Genomic DNA, 6737 nt, shown 5'->3' with positions numbered 1-6737 from the left:
GTTAGAAGATAGGGCAGAGAAACACACCCAATATGAACAGCAATTGGAACGAAACAACATACGAATAATAGGGGTGCCAGAACAACAGAAAGAGGAACAAGACTTAGAAAACCTATTTGAAGAAATAATATCTGAAAACTTCCCTGAGGTGGGGAAGAAAAAAGTCACACAAGCACAGAAAGTCCCAAACAAGATGAATCCAAAAAGATCCACACCAAGACATGTGGTAATTACAATGGCAAACGTTAATGACAAAGAGAGAATCTGAAAGGCTGCGAGAGACAGAGAGTTACCTACAGAGGATATCCATTTCGATTATCAAATGATTTCTCAAAAATCTAGCATTATATTACTCAGTGACAACAAAAAGTTGATATCCAGGGAAAGGAAAGGAAGAAATGAAGTAGATAGCAACTATACCAGGATATATTTTCCCATTATTGCTATGGAAAACCTAAATGAAACTTAAAGAGCTAAAGAGAGAAAATGATGGAGCCTTGGTCATTCTGATATGTCCTAGAATGCTTTTACAAAAGCCCACATGAATAGCCCTAAAGGCATGAATGATGGAAAAAAAGAATGAAGACACTCAGGGAATTGATCACAGATAGAAGAAAAATATTGCCTTGCATAAGGGTATGATTGGGATAACTTATCTTGGAAATAATAAATAGCTCACCTACATACAACTTCTCAATGGAAATAGAAATAATGTCAGAAATAAAAAATGACTGTTCAAAGTATATAAAACCAACTCTATAAACTGTAAAATAAAAGTCATAGGTTTATAAAGACATGATAAAATTACACTTCTATATATATAAAAGCCTAAGCGACTGTTCAACTGTTCGACCATTCTACCAGTAGCTATGACAAAACACTCACCACCAGGGGGCAGATGCTCAATGCACAGGCATGGAAACATGGAACAGACTGATGAATCTCAGAGGGAAGGGGGCAGGGGGTGGGCAGGAAGAGATTAACCAAAGATCTTATATGCACACTAGAGGCCATGTGCATGAGCCTGTGCCCTCTCACAATCCAGGACCCCTCAGGGGATGTCAGACTGCCAGTTTCAGCCCAATGCCCACAGGCCAGGCTGAAGGACACAAATCTGTGCACCAGGCCTCTAGTCTTTTAATAAAAATTCAAAACATGATCATTTTATCACTCAATGTCCAGCTTGCATTATGCCTGTTTGCCTACCCACAGAAAAGAGTGTGTGTGGGTGAACATGTGTGTGTGTGTGCATTGTGCATGTACACACACAGTGATGCATGGACAAAATAATTTTGCTCTGGTTCGATTGTTTGATATTCTGATCAGGATCAGCTGTAGTTTCTTTCTTGGTGTGTGATTATGTGAAAATTATGTCAACACAGGACTTGGTATCATTTTTAGAAAAATTGTTACAAGATTACCCAGTGAGTTACAAAGGATAAAATCTGCATAAAAATATTCTATCACCATCAAAAAACTTAATCTTCTGGAAAAGATTAAGAACCAAATGTATTTATCTAACTCTCACTCTTCAAAATTCCCAACGACATGATAGTAAAAAGAATACAAATGACAAAAATATCCTCAGAGCACTAGTAATAGAAAAGATAACTTTCACTGGGCAGAGTAGAGATATTAATAATTTTTCTGGAAGGTGGAAAGAGAAATCAGCAATCCAGACAATTCAAAGCAAAGTCGGCTTAGAGGTGGTTCCTGGTCCATCTAAGTAAGCCCAGAGACCCAAGAGTCAAGCCAGGATGTAGAGAGGATGGCAACAGGAAAAGGAGCAGAAATCTACAGCATTTATAAGTCTTCCTATACAATTACACCTCTCCTAACAAAACAAAAAAAAAAATTTGCGGGAGATGCAGGACGCCACTCATTGTCTTCACTAGCAGAGAAGTGCAAACAAGGATCCCAGAAGGCTGGTGACCCTTGTACCCACGGCAGGGCCTGAGTTATGCACCGATTGTCTAGTCCTGACAATGGGAGCTCAAGCTATTTCCTGATCAAATAGTCTCAGAGTAAATCCTTCTAGTATTTACTGACCTTTATGATAGCCTGTCTGCTACTGCTATTACCTGCCTGACTAAGGGCTTTATGTTTAACCAAAGTTGAATAAAAGGCTGGCGAGGCCTGGGCACCAGTGGAGGTCCTTCACCTTGAGTTGGACTTGCCCGCCTGGCCCCCCCAATATTCCCAAATTATCTCTTGTCTCTTCTCTTTCATTTGTGTGCGGCTCCTCTTCTAGATCCTGAACCCTGAACCACGCGGGACTTGGGGGTAAACACATACAACAATTACTCCTCTCCTGCTTACCCTGTCTCCTCCCAAACACTCGGGTCCTCCACCAAGAGGTTCTGTGTTTACATCTATTCACAAGACATAACATCTGCTCTAAAGAAACTGATCTGGACGGGTGACTCAGTTAGTGAGAGCGTCATCCCAGACACCAAAAGGATGAGGGTTCGATCCCCAGTCAGAATTGATGTTTCTCTCCCTTCCTCTCTCTCTAAAATCAATAAACATATCCTGGGGTGAGGATAAAAAGAAGAGGGGGAAAAAAGGAAACTGGCCTTCTACCTCTGGGCCATCAGAATAAATCCCTTATCCTTTTGGAAATGGCTCCTGCAGGCTGCTCCTCTCTGCCTACTACAAAGGGCACCAAGGCAGCAAGCACTCCCAGACTTAAACTCTGCCTTCTCCATGAATATGAGTACACAATTGAGAAATCTCCAAGATTTGAGGGGAAATGCAGAAAAGCAAAACCTAAGGCAAACAAACAGAACAACTGACCCAAAAATATTGATAATTCAAAAATAGAGAAAAAGTTAATTTTTATCCTAATTAAAATTCTAAGAATGAAAAACACTGTACCCATAGATTAAGATACATGGCTTTCATATCTTGGCAGACAGAGAATGATAAATACCATACACTCTCACTCATATGTGGAATCTAAAACTAACAAACAAATTCATAAATACAAAGAACAGATTGGTGGTTGCCAGAGGTGGGGGTGCAGGGGCTGAGGGGAGCAAAATGGGTGAAGGTGTTCAAAAGGAACAAATTTCCAGTTATAAAATAAGTCATAAGAATGAAACATATACATCATAGCGACTATGGTTAATAATACTGGATTATATATTTGAAAGTTGCTAAGAAAGTAAATCTTAAAAGTTCTCATCACGCCCTAACCAGTTTGGCTCAGTGGATAGAGCATCCGCCTGCAGATTCAAGGATCCCATGTTTGATTCTGGTCAAGGGCATGTACCTTGGTTGCGGGCACATCCCTAGTAGGGAGTGTGCAGGAGGCAGCTGATTGATGTTTCTCTCTCATCGATGTTTCTAACTCTCTATCCCTCTCCCTTCCTCTCTGTAGAAAATCAATAAAATATATTTTTTTAAAAAGTTCTCATCACAAGAAAAAAACTGTAACTATGTTTGGTGATAGATGTTTACTAGACTTATTGTGTGATTATTTGCAATATAAACAACATTGAATCATTATGTTGCACACCTGAAATGAATATAATGTTATATGTAAATTATATCTTTTTAAAAAAGGATTAGAATGTGATTCTATGCCAAAGGGAGAAATCAGAGAATTTTAAAAATTACCTTGAAAAGCTAAAATGTGTTTGCTAAATTTTTTAACCCATTGAAGAGTTAGAGGGTACAATTGAAAAAATAGAAAGAACAAATATGAGCCAGAAGAAGAGAGACAGACCAGAGCTTCTCAAATGTTAATGTGCCCACAAATCACCTGGAGATCATGTTAAAATGTCAGTTCTGATTCCATAGATGTGAGTGAGATTCTGCATTTCCAACAAGCTCCCAAATGATGACATTGCTGCTGATACACAGGCCACATTTTGAGTAGTAAAGGCTTAGAAAGACATGTACTTGTGAAATTTCAGAGCATTCTAAAATTTTTTAAATAACAAGAAAGTCCTAAGAGTGAGGTCCAGTATCAGTCTCAAACCATCATTTGGCAGAGTTAAAAAGGAGCTCAGAGTGTCATCTCCTGAGCAGGGCTGAGTCCTCTTACAGCACTCTCCCTCCTGTCTCTTTCCAGCTCCTCCAAGGCCACTGCATTCCCAGACAAGTTTTGTTCCCCTCTTCAGATTTACTCTTTTTAAAAATATATTTTTATTGATTTCAGAGAAGATGGGAGAGAGAGAGAGGTATAGAAACATCAATGATGAGAGAGAATCATTGATCGGCCTGCACACCCTTTATTGGGGATCCAGCCCGCAACCCGGGCTTGTGCCCTGACTAAAATCAAACTGTGACCTCCTGATTCATAGGTCAATGCTCAATCACTAAGCCATGCCAGCTAGACCAGATTGTTTAATCTTCAGACCAAGTCAGAGAATCATAACTCACTGCTGTCTTGCTTAGGAAGGCAAAGTTTAATAATGACAGAATTAAGACTAGGTCATAGTACTATATATAAATCAGGAAGCAGATTCTCTCCAGACACTAAATGAGCCTATGCCTTGATCTTGGACTTCTCCACCTCCAGAACTGTGAGAAATCAATTCCTGTTATTAATTAAAAAAAAAAAAAAGACTAGGTCATGGTAAACTGTACCAAATTACCTCTAATTTATAGTACAACTAGAGGCCCTGTGCATGAAATTCATGCACTTGGGGGAGGGGCGATCTCTCAGCCCGGCCTGCCCACTCTCACAGTCCAGGAGCCCATGGGGAATGTCTGACTGCACTGCCAGGGAGGCAGGACAGGCTCCCGCCACCACCCCTGTGCTCGCCAGCCAGCAGCACTCCCCCTGTGGGAGCACAGTGACCACCAAGGGCAGTTCCTGTGTTGAGCATCTCCCCCCTGGTGGTCAGTGTGCATCATAGCAACCGGAAATTCCACCATTTGGTTGATTTGCATATTAGCCTTTTATTATATAGGATGCAACCAGGAATATTCAGTTTCTTAATTTAAACATCTTGAATGTGGCTCTCATATTAAAAGAGAGACAATCATAACAATAGTCTGACACTGACTCTCCTTTCCCTACTCCCATGACAATATAATCACACACAAATTTTTAAAGTCTTCTAAATAATAGCAAAGTCACTCTATTCATGAAGCTACATAGTTTGAATTTATAGATTTTTAAAATTGTTTTATTGCTTAAAGTATTACAAAGGGTATTACATATGTGTCCTTTTTTTCCCCCATGTCCATACTACCCAAAGCAATCTATAAATTCAACGCACTTCCCATTAAAATACCAATGGCCTACTTCAAAGATCTAGAACGAACTCTCCAAAAATTCATCTGGAATAAAAAAAGACCCCGAATAGCTGCAGCGATCCTGAGAAAGAACAAAGTAGGTGGGATCTCAATGCCAGATATCAAGCTGTATTACAAAGCCACTGTTCTCAAAACTGCCTGGTACTGGCACAAGAACAGACATATAGATCAGTGGAATAGAATAGAGAGTCCAGAAATTAGCCCGAACCAATATGCTCAATTAATATTTGACAAAGGAGGCAAGAACATACAATGGAGTCAAGACAGTCTCTTCAATAAATGGTGTTGGGAAAATTGGACAGATACATGCAAGAAAATGAAACTAGACCACCAACTTACACCATACACAAAAATAAACTCAAAATGGATAAAGGACTTAAATATACGACGGGAAACCATAAAAATACTAGAAGAATCCAAAGGCAACAAAATCTCAGACATATGCCGAAGCAATTTCTTCACCGATACAGATCCTAGGGCATTGGAAACTAAAGAGAAAATAAACAAATGGGACTACATCAAAATAAAAAGTTTCTGCACAGCAAAAGAAACCATCAACAAAACAACAAGAAAGCCCACTACATGGGAGAACATATTTGCCAACATTATATCTGATAAGGGCCTAATCTCCAAAATTTATAGGGAACTCATACAACTTAACAAAAGGAAGATAAACAATCCAATCAAAAAATGGGCAAAGGACCTAAATAGACACCTTTTAAAAGAGGACATTCAGAAAGCCAAGAGACATATGAAAACATGCTCAAAGTCACTAATCATTCGAGAGATGCAAATCAAAACAACAATGAGGTACCATCTCACACCTGTCAGACTGGCTATCATCAACAAATCAACAAACGACAAGTGCTGGAGAGGATGTGGAGAAAAAGGAACACTCGTGCACTGCTGGTGGGAATGCAGACTGGTGCAGCCACTATGGAAGACAGTATGGAGTTTCCTCAAAAAACAAAACATGGAACTCCCATTTGACCCTGTGATCCCACTCCTAGGAATATATCCCATGAATTTATAGATTTTAGACAACATTGTGTGCATTGTTTGCTGTTTAAAGAAGTATTACAGGATGGCTGGTGTGGCTCAGTGGCTGAACACTGACCCATGAACCAAGATGTCCCAGGTTCGATTCCCAGTCAGGGCACATGCCTACATTTCAGGGGGTGTGCAGGAGGCAGCCGATTGATGTTTCTCTCTCATTGATGTTTTCCTATCTCTATCTCTCTCCCTTCCTCTCTCTCTAGAAATTCAATAAAAACGTATTTTTTAAAAGAAAAAAAAACATTGCATGCTTTAGCAAATGACACTTGAATATTTGGGTAGCTGGTGAATCAAGAGGCTTGCTAACCTTGTTTTGCAAATTTAATTTTTTTGTTTAAAATGTCTATAACATACTGATTGTTTCAGATTAGAATTTATCTTTTGCTTGAAAGCTCTTTATCACATTCTAA

This window comes from Myotis brandtii, unplaced genomic scaffold, assembly GCF_000412655.1.
Source record: "Myotis brandtii unplaced genomic scaffold, ASM41265v1 scaffold5, whole genome shotgun sequence".
Lineage (NCBI taxonomy): Eukaryota > Metazoa > Chordata > Mammalia > Chiroptera > Vespertilionidae > Myotis > Myotis brandtii.
Note: the sequence above shows the minus strand (reverse complement) of the source record.